Raw genomic sequence first — 16,019 nt, 5'->3', positions numbered from 1 at the left:
TCTATAGTCAGATATAAACTAGACCAAAAAGATCAACAAACTCTCAAAAATGCATCAAATTTTTGAAAAAGTGAATTTAAGTGATACCTGCAGAGTGTTGTATCCCACAACATCAGAATACATATTTTTTCAGATGCATTCAGAACTTTCTCTAAAAGAGAACATATATTGGTTCATAAAACAAGCTTGAGTAAATTTAAAGGAACTGAAGTTATTCCATGCATATTGTCTGATCATAGTGCAATGAAATTGGCAATCACTGGCAAAAGAAACCAATAAAACTACTTAAAAACATGCAAATTAAATAACATTTCAGAGACATGCAACTCTTTAATGAAATTCAAAGTGAATCTACTCTCCCAAATTCATTCCTGGAAATAAGCATCACCATGAAACCAAAACCAGTAAAGGACCTAATGAAGAAACAGAGATACGGGCAAATCTTCCAAATGAATATAGATGTAAAAATCCTCATAAGATATTGGCAAACAGAATACAGCAAATCATCAAGATTACACAGAACAAGCAAGGATCATCCAATGGATGCAGGATGGTTGAAAATAAGTATATTAATGAATTTAATACACAATATTAACACAGCTAAGGACAAAAATGGCATGATCATCTCAACACATGCATAAAAAGCATTTGACAAGTCAAATATGCAAACATGGGAAAAACAACAAAAAGTTGGTATAGATAATCTTTATCTGATACAACATTTATGAGATCTATGAGAAACCAACAGCCAAACCAACAGCATACTGAATGGTCAAGAACTGAAAGAATTCCTGTGAAATGAGGAACAAGACAAGGGTGTCCACTGCCAGGAATCCTGTTTAATATAGTTCTGGAAGCATTAACTGGAACAACTAGACAAGAGAAAAAATTAAAAGGAATAAGGATAGGAAAAGAAGAAGTTAAATTGTGAGTATTGTGATTGACATGATACTCTACATAGAAGACCCCATAAACAGTACCAAAATAATTCCAAATTTAATAAAAAATTCACTACTGTAGTTGCAAAGAAAGTCAACATGCAAAAATCAAAAACATCCCTATATATGAATAGGATACTCACTGAGAGGAAAATTATGGAAATAACACCTTTCAAAATTGCATCCAAAAAATTTAAATATTTAAGTTTCAATGTAAGGAAAGAAGTAAAATACTTTACATTGAAACATACAGTACTCAGAAAAAAAAGAGACTGAAGATGATATGAAAAAAATGGAAAGATTTTCCTTGTTCTTGGGAAGAAAGAACACATACAATGAAAATGGCCATCCTGTAAAAATGATTTACAGATTTAATGCAGTCTTGGTCAAAATATCAATATCATACATTACAGATTTGGAGGAAACAATGCTAAAATTCATTTGGAAGCTGAAGTGATAAGCAAAACCCATTCGTGGAAACAAAGGCAAGGTAGGATGGCATCACAATCCTTGACTTCAATTATACTATCAAGCTACAGTGACAAAACAGTATGGTAATGGGGAAATAACAGACCCATAAATCAATGGAACACACTAGCATATACAGAAACAATTCCAAACACAGTCAGCCACCTTATCTTTGACAAAGGAGCCAAACACTTTCATTGTAAAAAATACACCTACTTAATAAATTATACTGGAAAAACTAGCTTTCCACTTGACAGATTAAAACTAGACCCATATTTTCATGATACACTAAACTAAAATTGATCTGGATCAAATCCCTAATTATTAAAACAGAAACATGAAATCTGCTAGAAGACTGAATAGAACATCGAATAGATAGAACTCATGATGATATGGAAAAGACATTATGAATGTTGTAGAGAAAGTATCACAAAGAACTTACAAAAGGGATCTAATCTTATTAAAAATCTTTGCACAACAAAAGAAACCAACAGAGTGTGAAGAAACCAGAGAGTGGAAAAATATTCCAGATAAAGCACTAGCTAGATAGCTAGAATACGTAAAGAATTTAAAAAGTTCAGACCTGGCAAATTTTTTAAAAAAATAATTTTCCTTTTTATCGGTACCGGGGATCGAACTCACTACTGCCTGCTTGCAAGGCAGGCCCTTATGTCGCTGAGCTAAATCCCCAGCCCCAGACCTGGCAAATTTAATGATGCATTCCAGAAATGGACATTTGGAATGAATACATAACTGCTCAGATGAAGAATTAGAAATTGCAAATAAATATACCAAAACAAATTGACAGTTGTGGTCATTCAAGAGATGCAAATTACAATAACATTGATGTTCCATCTTACTCTAGAAAAAATGGCTGCTAATCAGAAATCAACAAATAGCAAATTCTGGTGGGGCTATGTGGAAAAGGAAACCATCTCCGTTCCTGTTGAAAGTATAGACTGGTGCAACAATTATGAAAACCAGCAGAGAGATCCTTCAAAAAACTAAAACTAGGCTTTGTTGGTTGCTTACCAAAAGAATTAAAAGCATCATACCACAGCAATATATGCACACCCATGTTTATAGGAGCACAGTTCATAATAGCTAATTCTTGGAAATACCCCAGCTTCCTATCAGCCTATAAATGAATAAACTACATGTAGTTTTTTATACAATGGATGTGACTGATATTTGAAACATTTCTATATCCGTGAACGCACTTTGAGATGATACTCTATCCGTGAACGCACCTTGAGATGATACTCTTAAATGAAATAAATTGTGCACACATGTGTAATTTTTTTCCTCTGGTGTGAGAAACTGAAAGTATAAATAAGGGCCAAAATGTATAATAGAAAGTGTGAAATAGGAATAAAATGTTCAAATTGAAGTGAAAATTAGGAAGGGGGATGGGGAAATGGAGGAGAGGAAGAGGACAAAAAGAGAAAAGGAGGGAAAAATAGAAACAAAGCTTTTGTAAATAAGCAGGGGAAAAGGAGTGAAAGGGAAGAGAGAAAAATACAAACATAAAGAGGAGTCAAGATGTATCATGTTTAACAGCTCCTGCCTGGAAAGTGTGAGTTTGATTCTCAGTACAAAGAAAAGAAAACATCATTTACAGGTACAAGTTCCTCCATGATGAATGTGGATATCATGTATATATAAAATACAGCAATAAAACTGATTTAAAATAAAAAGTAAATAAGTAAACAGCAAAACAGTTACTTTAGGTACTATGATTACTTTTTAATTATACATTTATGAGTTTGAGAATTATTTTTGTGTGTCATTTTGCATCTATTATGTCATAAATACTATTCTACTCATTCATGTTCTTACTTATTAATTCTCCAGCAAACAAAATTTTAAAGAAAAATTGATATGCAGATTTTAAAATAAAAGAAACATTATGCAGATTTCCAATTATCTGATACTTCTAAGAAAATAGTTTCATTGACTAGCAGTTTAATGTTACTGTATAAAATATAATATTACAAGTATTTAAGCAATTTGAAATTTTTGACTGTATTCATTGAGAATTATATAATATTACAAGTATTTAAGAAGCAATTTGAAATTTTTGACTGTATTAATTCACTGATAATTAAAAATGTTAACAATTTCTTGATATTAATGATTATAGCATCAATTTATTAATTAAAATTAAAATTTTAAAATATGTTTTTCTAGTATTGTCAGCGTTTAACATCTTTAATAAATACATAACATGTTGAGATTCCATAGTTAGACATTAAAAGTAAGCTACTGGAAAATGTCAGTTGCTTTCTAACCCAACCCAGTGCTGACTGTGTCCTTACTGGGCTGTAAATATTCCATGGTTTTTGTGGTGTGAGAAGCCAAAAGTTTAAATAAGGATCAAAATGTTAACAGGTTTTGGGAAAAGGGAAAACAGTGGTCACATGAGAAGGAGGACAAGGCACTGGGGTTGGGAGTGGCAAGAGAGAAAGAATAGAAGGAAACAATGGAAATGTAACTTGTAAATCAAGAAGAGAAGAGGGACTGCAGGGAGGGGAGGGGACAGGAAGAAAAGGAGCAGCAGGAGGTACACATATAGGCTCAGCTTTCCTATGATGAATGTTATCACTGTATACTAAATGTACCAATAAAAAATTAGAAAAAACTATAGCCTTACTGCTTAATCAATGAAAATGAAAGCTTTCCAGGGAGTGGACACCAGAAACTGATACTGTTCCCAGATTCACATTATAATGACTTATTGAGAAAGAATCACCGTTGAAATTGGCAGAGTGAGGTCATAGGAAGTGAATCTTCACCACTTGTCTACTAACTCAGAATTGAGATCAAATGGTGGAAAGCATAATTCCAAGGATCTTCCACACTTGATGTCCACAGGTGACAACTACATCTAATCTATGAACAGATGAAAAGTACAAAGTTTCTGATGATTAAAGAAAGTAAGGGGGGGGTGTAAATGTAATACCTATCACATTAGAATTCTAAGTTTGTAAACAGTTTTAGTTTTAGTTTGCTTTTAAGATTATACATATATATATATTTATTATAATCAGCATCACTAGAAATTATTGAGTAGAGTCTCTTTGTTATTGGGAATGTAATATAATAGTTACTAATATTGGAAAATCTCAGTAATCAGAAGATATCAATCTCACATGAAGAAACCCATATGTTGGTCAATTAAGTACTCTTTGCTCAATTATGAAAAGTAAGAAATTACACTTCACCTCACCTGTTCTATTCTACCATCTTTACAGAAGAATGTAGCAAGTGAAGCAAAAAAAGAAAGTGACAAGTATATGAAATAGAAAATAAAGCACATATCTTAGAAAATGATGACCCCATATGTAGGGAAAGATAAACAACATCAAATAGAATAGTATGAAGAAAATTCAGCCAAATCAAAAACAATTAAAAATCAATTGTACTTATATATTCCAGCATCCAAGCATTGAATATGTAAACTGGCTCTTTATATCATAAAAAAGTGCCATTAGAGGGGAATAAACATCTGTCATAGTGTCTTGATTGTACTCATTTCTGCTCAGTGGTCCATGTCTCTCTGTCAGCGTTCTTTATCTTTCTAGAATGAACCTAATTTATTTCTTATTCTAATTCATTCTTTGGTCAAAATATTTTACTTTGCCATTAATTTCACCATTGATTCTGTAGAAACTGGGTTTAAGTGTATATAGACCTATTTATCATTATGAACTAGAAAGTCAGAGATGAATTTTGAATGAAAAAAATATCATTGGTTAACAAATGCATTAAAATGAATATTATGAAATTGCAATTTTCTAGAAAAATTAAAGAAAATAAAATAAATCATTAAACAGATATATTTTCATGAAGTAGATGAATATTACAAATTAATGAAATAATACATGATTTAGGCTTTCTAGTAAGAGTCAAAAACAAAATGATTGAAGTACCAATAATTTCTTTTAAAACAAGTATGAGGGGAAAACATGCTATTATCAGCTAAAACAATGTCATATTTTCTGTACATAATATCATTTAACATTCTTTAAAATGGTACATGGATAGAAATAATAATTAATATAATCATTCATATTCTAATAATTTAAATAGTGTTCATCTTTTGTCCTCATCCATAAAAGCTGTGAAAAATAATGCAAAAAAAATTACAAGAGAAAACATTGCAAATTTAGATAGTAAAAATATTATTTAGTTTTAAGTCTCTAAATTAGAATACTTTTTGCATATAAAATGTGCATGGTTTGCTTAGTTTATGATAATCATTGTTCACACCAGATAATGCATTTTTCCTTAAGCAAAATGAACCATGTAATATAATGCAGGCATACTATATAAGTAAAATAAACAGTGTTTCTGAAATTCTAATAAAGAAACAGCAAATAATCCAGTAAAATGCTTTGTTATATAATGCCAATCACACTAAAAATGTTGAAAATTAGAAAACATCATCACCAGATATAATGTAATGAAGTAGATACCATGTACATGGGGGCCCACTGTAAAGTGGTGATTAGTAAAGAATTTTGAATTGAAATAAATTAAATTTAAATAAATTTATAGCTCAATTCCTCAACTGTATTAGTTGCATTTCAAATGCTCATGAAGCACAAGAGGCTAATGCTCATGGCTACCATGATAGATCATGAAGAAAAATGGGAATTGCCATTCTCACAAAAATTCTTATTTTATAGTGTCCATTATAGGCACATAATTTGTTTCTACTTAAAACACTTGTCTTAGAACATTTTTCTATGTTTTGTTCACTTTTAAAATTTGCTTTTTTGGTTGAAATTTTCTTATTATTTTAGGCTGAAAATATAAAGAAGATAGAGATTTGAGGTTTATACTGAACACTTGATCAGCTGGCAGAGGCCTCAGCAGCATCTTTCCCCACCTGGAGGATTTTGGAGGGCTGGAAGAGTGCAGGTGAACCTTCCCACCACCCAAGGGAAGCTGGTTGGGTCTGCAAGATCCCCTGTAACACAGTAGGACCCCGGCTGTAGTGTACTCCATGGACAGGCAAGTCCAGTGGCCTGGAAATGTATGAACCTGCAGCAACAATATTGGCTAAAGTTTGTATCATATCAATATGCCTAGGCTGGTTAGCTCAGGAAGAATCCAGGACCAACCCAACTGACCATGCAGGAGGAATTTAGGTGACTGGCCTGTCTCCTACAGTGTGGGGCTCAGCAAGTAGGTGAATATTAGCCAAAGTATGACACTGACTGAAACACACACAAAGGATTGACAGAACTAGTGGGATTGAAATGATTGAAATATAAACCAAGAAGCTAAAATGACAATATAAAAAACAAAATGCAGTCTCAGACCTCCAGCCCATCTGGAACAAGTACAGGAGATACTGACATAGAAGACATTGAAGAAACATAATTTAAATTTTTGTAAAAACACCAAGTAAAGTAAAGAAACAAATCCATGAGGCTATAGAGAAAATCAGATCAGAAATAATCTCTAAGCTAATGTAACAAATGACAACCTTAATGAAGGAATTTTTTACCTCAGAGAAGACATAGATGAATAAAGGAACACAGATGCACATAGGAAAATGATAGACATTTTGAAGGAATAATATAAGACATAAAATGCATGAAGCAGATACAAAGAGATATCCAGGAAATTAAAATTCTATTGAAATCTGGCAAAATAGCTTGAACAAAAATGAAGATAGACTTTCAGATCCTGAAGACACAATTGTAGCTACTGATAAAAAATGAAAAAAATCTCTTAAAAATATCAGAGAACCATGAAATAACAGTTCAACACCTCCAAGATGATACAAAGAAAAGTAAGGTAAAACTGATTAGATATCAATTAAAAAGCAGAAGTCAACACAAGTGATATAAAAAGAAACTATTTGAATAAGAGCAGAAAATTGCCAAAGCATGGTGACAGAATCCGAAATACAGGTAACTGAGGCATATAGAATCCCAAAAAGGTATAACCAAAATAAATATACACCCAAATATATAATCATCAAGATTCCAGAAATTCAGCCCCCCAAAAATCCCAGAATGGTAAAAATTGTTAGACCAAAGATACGGGTCACATATAAAGGAAAGTTTATTTCTGAATCACACTGACTTCTGAATACAAACCTTCAAGTCAAGGAGAGCTCAGTAAAGGTTTTTGAGTCCTTAAAAATCAAATTAAAACAGCTTGCTGCCTAGATTGATATAAACTACAAAAGTGTCTTTCAAAAATAAGAGACATAAGATATTTCCATGACAAAGAACAAATGAAGAAATTCATGTCCGCCAAAACAATCCTAGAAAGGTTACTGGAAGACATACTAGATAGAGATAAAAATGACCACAAAAATAGAAAGAAGCCACTGGACAAGACAAACAAAGAAAAGGGAAAAACAAGTAAAAAAAAAAAAACACAAAAAAACTAGGCCAATACTTTATCAGTTATAATCATCAATGTAAATGGCCTCAATTCACTAATCCAAAAAAAAAAATTGTCAGAATGGGTTATGAAACAAGATCCAAAGATATGTATACAAGAAACACATTTAACTCAAAAAGAAATTCATGCTCTGAAAGTCAAAATATTGAAAGCAGTACTCTATGCAACAGGAACTCAGAAAAGAAATGGTAGATACTCTCTTCACAGATAAACTGAACTTAAAACCAAAAATGACCGACTGAGATAGAGAAAGTGACTGCATACTTGCTAGGGGAAAATTTCAAGAGGAAGGGGTAACAGTCTTAAATATGTATGCATCCAACATGGGAGTGCCCAAGTATACAAGAAAAGTATCAATAGACAGGAAACATCAAATATGCAGTAACACAAGGATAACAGGGGCATAATAACCCATTATCACAAAGGGATAGATCAAAAGACAGAATGTCAGCAAAGAAATAGCAGAAATGAATCAAACCTGTTAACAAATGGATTTAATAGATGTTTACAGAGGGTTCCACCCAACAACATCAGAATACACATTCTCTTCAGCTGCACGTGGGACGTTCTCCAAAATAGAACACGTACTACCCATGGAAGATGCCTAAGCAAGTGCAAAGGAACTAACATTATCCCATGCATATTATCTGAACATAATGCAATGAAATTGGAAACTAATGGCAAAGAAGCTACAAAAACTACATAGACACACGAAAATTAAATAACCCCCTCTTGAACAACCAATGTGTCACAGATAAAATTAAAGAACAAATTGAACAATATCTACAGTTAAATGAAAATGCAGATATAACGTACTTAAACCTGTGGGATGTGATGAAAGCAATCCTAAGAAGGAAATATGGCAGTGAATTCTCATTTCAGGAAAACACAACAGCACAAATGAGCAATCTGCAAGTCAAGACCAAAGCTCATAGAAGGGAAGAAATTGTAAAGATCAGAGTAGAGCTTAATGTAATTGAGACTAAGAAAATAGTACAAAGAATTAATTGAGTTGGTTCTTTGAAACAATCAACAAAATTGGTAAAACCCTAGCCAACGTTATCAAGAAAAGATAAGAAAAAACTCAAGTGTATGCAATGAGAAATTAAAAGGATGAAATCACTACAGATCATGTGGAAAATCAGAAGATCTTCATTAATCACTTTAAAGGCCTTTACTCATGCTGGAAAACACAGAAGAAATGGATAGATTCCTAGAAACTCACCAGTTAGCAAAGCTGAATCGAGAAGATACAAAAAATTTGAATAACCTACTATCAACTACTGAAATCAAATATGTAATTAAAAACTTACTAACAAATAAAAATCCTTGTAGATTTATGGCTGAATTCTAGAAGAAATTTAGAGAAGATTTAATGTTAATACTCTTCAAACTCTGTAATGAAACTGAAAGGGTAACAACACTCCCTACCCCATTCCTGGAGGCAAGCACCATTCTGATACTGAAACCAGAGAAAAACTCAACCAAACAGGAGAACCACAGGCCAATCTCCCTAACGAACATAGATGCAAAAATTCTCAATAAAATAGCAGACAGAATGCAGCAAATCATTTAGAAGATTATACATCATGACCAAGTAGGATTCATCCCAGGAATGGGTCAGTATATGCAAACCAATAAACATAATGCACCACATCAAAAGAGCCAAAGACAAAAATCATATGGTCATAGCAATAGATGTAGAAAATGCTTTTGATAAAGTCCAATAGTCATTCATGATAAAAACTCCACAGAAAACCAGTATAAACTGTCTCTACCTCGATATGAGAAAAAGCATCTATGACAAACCAATAGCCAATATCATACAAAATAGACAAAAACTGGAAGCTTTCACTATAAAGTCAGGAACAAGAGAAGGTCATCCAATATCACCACTCCTTCAATACAGTTTTGGTAACAGTAACCAGAGCAGTAGACAAGAGAGAGAAATAAAACAAAGATAGGAAAGAATAAGTTAAATTATCATTATTTGTAAATGGCATGATACTCTACATAGCAGACCCCAAAAACTCCACCAAATGAGTAGACTAAATAAGTAAATTCAGTAGCATAGCTGGAAACAAAGTTAGTACCAAAAAGTAACAGCATTTCTGTACACAAAAACCAAATTGACTGAGAGAAGTATTGTAGAAATAACACTTTCACAATAGCATCCAAAAAAATGAAATACCTTGGAATAAATCTAAGAAAGTACATAAACAATCTGTATACTGCAAATTACAAATTACAGTATGCTTTGCTCATGGATAGAAAGACCCAATATTGTGAAAATATGGTCATACTCCCAAAACTGTTACACAAATTGCAATGCAATTCTGATCAAAATACCATTAGCATACCTCACAGATATAGAGAAAACATTTCTAAAAATCATTTAGAAACAGAAAAGATCTAGGATAGCAAAGCCAATCCTGAGAAACAAAGGCAATGCAGGAGGCATCACGATCCTAGATTTGAAATTCTACTACAAAGGGACTCTAATAAAATCAGTATGGTACTGGCAAGGAAAAAGACATAAGGAACAATATACTAAAGTAGAAGATGAGTACAGAACTGTAAAGACATTCAGCCACTTCATTTTTGGCAAAGGAGTCAAACATGGTCACTGGGCAAAAGGCTTTGTAATAAATAGTGCTGAAAAAACTGGCTTTCTACATGCCAAACACTAAAACTAGACACATGCTATCACCATGAAATGAATTAAAATCAAAATATATCAAAGATCTAAATATTAAACAGAAAAACTAAATCTAATGGAAGACAATGTACATAGAAATCTTGAAGACGGGTAAGCAGTGATTTGATGAACAAAATGTAAACTGCACACGAAATACTTCAAAGAATCAACAACTGGGATCTCAATTTATTAAAGAGTTTTACACATCAAAAAAATCAATGCAGTGAAAAGAAAACACACAGAATGGAAAAAAATTATCTAAGTTTCCCTCAGACAAAAAACTTCTATCTAGAACATGTAAAGAATTGAAAAAAAATATGATATCTAAATTCAAAGATGTAATCCAAATAAAGGCATTTTAGAAGAATATACACATCTCAGATAAAGAAGTACAAATGGCAAGTAAATACATGAAAAAATATTCAACATCACTGGTCATTTGAGAAATGCAAATTTAAAAAGCACTGATATTTCATCTCACTCCAAAAAGAATGGTTTTCATGAAGAAATCAATCAATAACAAATGTTGGCATTGCTATGGGATAAAGGAACCCTTATGCCCAGTTGGTGGGAGTGTAGACTGCTCCAATCACTGTGGAGATTCCTCAAAAGGAGGTTCATTTCTAACCAGCTATTCTCCTTCTGGGTATTTTCCAAGAAAAAGTTAAAACAACATACCACATAAAAGTTGTGCCATCTCTCAACAGTTCCACAATCTGTAACAATAGAGCACTTGGGGACATTTAAGATTCTGTCTTAGTTACCTTTCCCTCATTGTTGAGACAAAATACTTTACACCCAAAATTGAGAAGAGAAGGTTTATTTCTTACAGTTTTGGGGGTTTCAATGCATACTGAGCTAGCTCCCAGGCAGAGTGGCATGGTAGGCTCGCAGTTCATGACCACCACAAACAGTAATAACAAACAGAAAAAGAAGGAAAACACACCTTCTTCCTACCGTTAGAGTGTGCTGGCTCCACCCCTGGCAGCTCTTACACCACCAATCCCAGTGCTAGACAATGAACCAATCATGAACACTACTAGATTCACCTGCATCCACATGGGATTATTACTTGCTTCCTTTAAGAGTAGTGGATTTAAACATTTGAAGACAGCAAATAATTTGCTCTACTGAAGTCAGATTGTGAATTTCAACAAGAACAATCCTCTAAACAAGTAGATGAAAAATTAAAAGATGTATATCGGTTGGCACTAGTGGCTTTCTAGTTGCCATGAGCAGCATTTTCCCATAAACAATATGAAAACATCTGATGCAAAGCTGTCCAACATTGTCCTATAAATCTTACCTTCCCTACAAAGGGACACAGATCTTGTCTTCTTGTTAGGTCTTTTCCCTTTAATCACTATGTAGGAATACATATAAAATTATAATAATAATAAATGTGACAAAATTACGAACTCAAAGAATATTTCCCAATGCCTTGTCATTGCTCCACCTCCCTAAATAGTCATCTACATTAAGAGATTTTATAAAGACTGCTGGAATGTGTCCTACTTAGTATTGTTCCTGTGAAGTGCAGCTCATTCTTTATCTACAGATTCAAATTTTTCTGAAACTAAAATCATATCTACAAACGTAATAGAATTTCTTCCTGTGATGTCCTTACTGTCACTCAATAGGTAATTCTTACGTTAAATACAGCTGTTTCCTTGAGCATCATAAGGTTCTGACTGACTTAAGCAGTTCTCACAAAGACTAGACTCAAGTGAAGAAGCAGCATGTGAAATGAGAAATGGGATGGGAAGTGACAAAATGAGTGGGTACAGGTGAACAAAAGCCCTTGAAGGATTCTTTCCACACGCATGACTAATGCTCTGCGGTCAAAGCCTTTACAGTGTACACTATGTTCTTTGTAGTTGAGTTTTACACTGATTTAGCAAATATCCCCAGGCTGGGGATATAGCTCAGCAGCACACAGTCTGCTTGGCAAGTGCAAGGTCATGAGTTCAACTCCTAGAAGTAAAAAAACAAACAAAAAAACCAGTATTTCCTATATAGATTGATGCTTTTATATCATCATTGCCATATTTGCCACTTTTGATTCATCAGTAAACTAGATCTTTTTGTTTTGAAAATGTATTAAAATTATTCATTTTAAAATACATTTTATTCAGTTGGCTTTGTATAATTTTGATGATTTGGTACAATATATTTTAGTTAATAAACATGATCATGAATGTACAGTTCATACTGAAAATTATTTGATAAGACATATAAAATATAATAAGAATTAAATTAAATAAGATTAAATTAAATTAATTAAATATAATAAGAAATATAATATAAAATGTTAGAAACCAATATTTTAAAATATTTCACATAACTATTTCAAAATATGTGTTAATTATATTTGTACCAACTCCCTTCAAAGAATGTGATCATTATGTGCTACAAAATCATGCTGATAAAGATAAAATGTTGAGAAAAAAATTTTAAAATATATTCAAAATCAAATTTAAGTAAGGTAAACATACACAAATTCAATCCTGGAGTGCTCTTAATTTCACACAGATTTTAAAGTTATTTACAGTGCCTTTAGTGCAAATATCTTTCATTAAGTTGCATAATATTTCTAGTTTAAAACATGTTTTAATTACTTATTTTTTAATGTTGATCTAGATAATTTTAGCTTAATGATGCTGCACTTAAGAAATGTCAGGGTAGTTGAATTGCAATTTTAAATTTTTACATGAGAAGATATACCTGTCAATCATTCAAAATTGCTTTTAGGTTTAATGAATACATTTCCAATACTTAGGAAACAACCAAAGTAAAGACTGTTGATAGGACCTTGATGTAGAAAAATAAGAATGAGTTTGAATATTTAAGAGTAATAAAATTATTCTGTTGCATATATTTTCTTGTGTTTAAAAAATGTTTTGACCTGGACGTGGTGGTGCTTGCCTGTAACCCTAGCATGTAGCAGGCTGAGGCAGGAGGATTCCTATGTGTTTGGGGCCAGCCTGGGCTACAGGGTGATTTCAAGGCCAGCCTGAACTGCATAGCAAGGCCCTGTCCCAAAAAAGATAAACAAAGATTTTGATTATAATCAAATTAACATCATTTAAAATATCTGTGGCTTATACATTATTCACTTCAAATCAAACTGTAGGTCTAAATATCAAAGTGTTACTTTAAACATGAATGTTACCATGTTTCATTATCAATAGTAATGTTTTAAATGATAGAATTCATCTAGATATAGAAAAATATCCATATAATATATTAGGATTTGATTGACCTGTTTGCAAAATGAAAATCACATATTTATTTACATTTACTAGATGATGCTTCACACATTTAAAACAAACTTTCTTGTCAATCTGATGTGAAACACACAAAAGAAAAGCTGTTAAAACTTTCCCTGTGGGGCAGCTTTTGTGCTACTTATTTCACTAGAGCTAGTGAACGTATCGAGCTACTTTTTTTCACCCACAGGGTCTTAACTCTCGTTTCCAGGACTCTGCCTTCTAACTACAATGCCCTATTACTCACCACCTCTCCTATGAAAATTTTTAGTTTGATATGGTATCTTTCTCACAATTAATAGAGTGAGCATGTGCTCATTGATTTCTTCTTACTCTTTTTCCCTCCACTTGATTCCGAATGGGAAATAGAATTTATTCTCCACTGAAACATCCACAGTAGAATTTAAAATACAAAAGAATTCATCAGAAGTTCACTCTACTTTTGCAACAGGATTTTTAAGTTTCAGTGAAATAAAAATCAAATCATTTACAACCTCAAGAATGGTGTCTGAAAAGCAGCTGAGTTTTAGAAACGTGTTATGGTACATAATGGAAAAAGAGAGAGAGAGACAGAGACAGAGAGACAGACAGAGAGAGAGACAGACAGAGAGAGACAGAGAGAGAGACAGAGACAGAGAGAGAAAGAGAGATGTAGGTATATATAAACATTACAGAAAGACACAAAAGTTACTTTTGAAAATAATGTCTACAAGTAAATTAAAATTCATATTTTGTCTTTCAAAAAGACAAAGCAGAAGAAATAGTAACTGAGAGAGGAAATAATAGCCAAAATAATTTTAATGCTTGAATCCTAATAACAAGTTTATGCTCTAATATGAAAAGACATTTCATATCTGTCCTCCCAAAGAAAAATACGAAAGTTTGTAGATACAAAACTTTAAACTGAATGTGTGCAATATTTCAGACAATAGTAATGAGGGATATAGGAAGAAAAATACTCTGGAAATAATTCAGTATTGACTGATATGAAACTTGAATCTATTCTATAAAATAGAATGTATGTATAGTATGTATACCCTAGGAAAACTAAACTGCGTAAAAGAATATATTGTTATCTTACAAGGAGTTGTTCAAGTTATAAAATCAAAGCATAAAAAATGATCAATCAAACAATGACAGCACCAAATATTGTTTGATGAGCTAACAAAAAATTAGTAGTATGGTTATCTATCTTGCACTGGTTTTGCTTTTTTTCTTTAAATAAAAAATAATATATTAGTGTATAATTCTGAATATAATTTAGGAAATAAGTAAATTAAAATCATTTATGGTAATATGAAAATTACTTTTAAATGCAATGATGTAAGAAAATTTCAAGAAAAAAGTGAAATAAACACCAGATTTCCACTTATGTACAATGTACAAGCAAAAAATACAATCTTTATGCTTATAAATACATTTAAAATCATAAAACATAATATGCATTACAGACATGAGATTTGAAAGAGTAGTTATCTTGGGATATCTTAGGTACAAATAACATTACTAATATACTATTTAATGGATTTTGTATCCAAAAATAGTTTTATTTTTATCATTTTTTTCACAAAGTATTTATTTTTAAACATGACAATGACAAGAAACTATTATTACCCCTCATATGTGCAAAGAAGACAAAAGCAATAAAAAGGTGCTTTAATGAAATACACTAACATTAGATAAATAAGAGAAAATGTTATCCGTTAAAATGCCAAGAACTTTTTAATATTTCCTGACTGACTGACAGACAATCATAAAACCAAAAGATGCGAACCCTGGAGTAATTTCCATACTGCACCTGCAGCTTGTCCCTCTGACCTCACCTTTCCTCTCAGTGCCATCCCCCTTCTGTTTCACCCTTTTCTTGTGAAACAGTTGGCAGAATACCAGCAAAGATGTGGAGATGATCCTTCTAACTCACTTGGGTAAAGCTCCAAAGTAACATAAAGCACAGATCTCCAGGAATCAGGCAAGTGTGGTGGGTTCTTGATCTTTAATCTTATTGCTCAGAGAAATTGTTTACTAAACACTGGAAATGTAATAAAAACCAGGAATCATGCAAGTCAGTGACAAAGTTAATAAAAATTTTTATCCAAAATAGTAGTGTTAACTATATTTATATTTAATTAGCTTCAACAATAAATAAATCACACTTTTGCCTAAAATTGTAAACTACATAACAGTACCAAATTAAAGATAACATAGTCTACTAGCAGT

The 16,019-nt window shown here is 32.2% G+C and overlaps 1 protein-coding gene across 14 annotated transcripts in view; it reads right to left on the bottom strand.

The window, feature by feature from the left end:
* Positions 1 to 16,019, bottom strand: part of LOC101789162 (histone H1.8-like) — a 109,595-nt gene that overhangs the window by 35,533 nt on the left and 58,043 nt on the right. The window contains exon 8 of one of the 14 annotated variants that reach the window (XR_010046112.1): positions 88 to 15,831. The exons of the other annotated variants lie outside the window; for them this stretch is intronic. The gene's annotated coding sequence lies outside the window, so the exon portion shown is untranslated. The remainder of the gene's footprint in view (positions 1 to 87; positions 15,832 to 16,019) is intronic. 14 annotated transcript variants of the gene reach the window in all.

Source organism: Cavia porcellus, unplaced genomic scaffold (assembly GCF_034190915.1).
Source record: "Cavia porcellus strain 051 isolate PalLab524CR breed Dunkin Hartley unplaced genomic scaffold, mCavPor4.1 scaffold_155, whole genome shotgun sequence".
In the NCBI taxonomy this organism is placed as follows: domain Eukaryota; kingdom Metazoa; phylum Chordata; class Mammalia; order Rodentia; family Caviidae; genus Cavia; species Cavia porcellus.
Note: the sequence above shows the minus strand (reverse complement) of the source record. Positions and strands in the feature narration are given on the sequence as shown.